Genomic DNA, 2,778 nt, shown 5'->3' with positions numbered 1-2,778 from the left:
TAGAGAGGTCACTGAGAAGGTTATCAGTGAATGATCGAAGAACAGAGTAAAAAAAAGGGTTTACCGAGTTACAATATGGGTTACCAAGGTAGGCTATAAGCTAGGTAATCTTATTCTGAGCACATAGAATCTGCTATAACATTTCAGATGTAAAGTTGTAGATATTTGTAATGATTTTATTATAATATTGTGAAGTTGAAACAGATACCTTTAACAGGGTAAAAGACTCTAACCAAGTCTATAAATTGTAAATCCTCTAACCAGGTGCAGCATTCGGATTAATGTTGTAAAATCCTTTAGCAAGGTAGATCTAACATATCTTGTTACTCCTAACAGGGTAAGCTATTAGAAATAGCTAAATGTAGCTCTAACCGAGCAATCTTTATTATTGCAGTAGTGAAGTTGTGGGTGCCATCCCCACCATAGTTTTTCTCTCTAACCAAGAGTTTCTGTGTGACCAAATTATATGTGTTATGGAGTGAATCATGTATGATTGTTATCTGTTTGTTTTAACTTTATTTTATATTACTGCACTATTCTGTTTATCCATAACAGTAAGGATATTGTTAAAGAAAAGTTTTGGAGTACTGATTCACCCCTCCCCTCTCAGTACATTAGCTTTCCATATTGGGCCTAACAAAGTCCTCCTAAGATATAGAGATATTGGAGAGAATATAGAAGAAGGTTAGGAAATATGTGTACGTACACAATATTTCATTTATTTTGAAAGTTGGAGATAAGTGGCTAATAAATGATTAAATTTTATTTTATTTTGTTGAATTAATTTAGCCACATGATGGATGAGTTGAAAAAGGGATTAAATAATTAAGAAATTATTTAATTAATGACTATAGGATAGTAGATAGAGTAATAATTAAATATTTAGATATTTAATTAATTGATTAGAAGAAAAGGATATAGTGAGTTAATTAATAGAATGTTTCAATTAAATTAATTAATAGAAGGACATGAAATTAATTAAATAAATTAATCTTTTCAAATTAACTATTTAATAGAAGAAAAAATATAAAATATTTATTTAATTGCTCATAGCCAATTTTATGTGTATACACCAATAACAACTCCCCCTAACAATAACATTTTTCAACATCTTTCTCTCCCTTTTTCATCAAAGATAAAGGCCAAAACACACAATACCAAGGTCACTCAAAATCACCCAACAAGCTATCTTTAAATTGTTTCCTCAAATTGATCATTGAGGTCTTCCAAGCATGAGTAGTAGCATCTAGAATCCTACTCTGACTCTCACAATCAATTCATTTATTTACTGCATCATCAAAATAATTTATGTTTTTAGAAACCTTCTCAACACTCTCTTCTTCAACCAGCAATCTCGAATAAGAAGAAAGTTCTAATTTCATGTCGGCCCTCAACTCTCCAAACATCCTCATAAACTCATCTCTCTATCTCCTTCTCAGAGCTAACTGATTATGCAATTCTTGAGCCTTGTCCCTTTCTTTTCCATAAATATCTATAGACAGTTTATAATATTTATCAATTTCAACCAACTGAGACTCAATCCGATCAATTTCATCCTTGAACTTTTTCCCAAACAAAATTTATATAGCTTTTCAACTGCTTCAATAGATTTCCTAAAATTCAAAAGATTAAGAATTAGCACCTGATGTGCCTTTCTACATCTCTTTGTCATCGTTTCATGCACATTTGCTTTAGTAAATCTTTCCTTAATATTATAATTTGTTAGCATTTGCATGAAGTTTGCATAAATGAAATGTTATGTTGTCATTGATGTTAGAGTAATCGGGTCTTTACTTGATTAATTAAATAATATTTGTTTAATTCTTTAAGTTCCCTATTATCTCTTTTTACACTTAAGCTAACATTAGGTGCATAATAATTAATTCTTTTATTAATTATTATGTGCAAGCCTAGGTTTTCCCTTTTAGGGTTTCTTGACCTTTTAGAGGTTAATTTTCCTTTCCTTGTATTATTATTAGATTACACATTTTGTGAATATTGAGCTCTCATCTTTTGACCATATTTTTTGTGTATTGCTTTTTTCTGTTATTTGCTTCCTTGCTTCTCCTTGTAATAGGTTATTCAGCTTGTAGAGATCTTTAGGCTCCTGTGGTGTTGAATTTCTCAACTCTCACATGGTATCAAAGCTTCAGACCTACAGCTATCTATTCTTGTTTTGAGAATTTTTGCATTGGAAGCAGATCTGGGGTTTCAGGAAGTTTTTTTTATGCACTTAGGGATAGGCCTTTTTTTTTTTTGCAAACTTTGGGCCTAAACAGACCTCACCATCGTGCTCAAATGGCCCAAAAACCCCTATAGTCATATAAAACTTGCCTAGTTTTGATTACTGAGCATCTGGGGGTAATTTTTCTTCAGTACTAGGTCGTATGGCCCTAACACGCAGTTCGAGATTTTTATTTATTTTTAAATATTATTTTTGCCTTTTTATGGCATGCAGGACGATTTTTTGATTTTTTGAAAAAAAAATAGAAAACAAAATCAAGAATCAAAAGTTCTTGGAAAAAGGCGGAAAAAAAAAGTTTTTGAAAAAATCAATTTTTTTTGCAGTTGGGGTTTCGGAGGGTACCCCGTACCCCCTGACAGTCCGGCCGATCAGGCCTATCAGCATGGGCCCCTCCCCTACTAGCCCCTACCTCTGGCCATCGGCCCCCACCGGCCCCGCCGATAATCTCCCCGCCGGCGGTCTCCGCCCCCATCGGCCCTCGTCGTTCCAACCCCTGCCGCTACCGACACCCACCTCCACTGGTCGCCACTCCA

The sequence above is a fragment of the Cryptomeria japonica genome, chromosome 6 (assembly GCF_030272615.1).
Source record: "Cryptomeria japonica chromosome 6, Sugi_1.0, whole genome shotgun sequence".
NCBI lineage: Eukaryota > Viridiplantae > Streptophyta > Pinopsida > Cupressales > Cupressaceae > Cryptomeria > Cryptomeria japonica.
Note: the sequence above shows the minus strand (reverse complement) of the source record.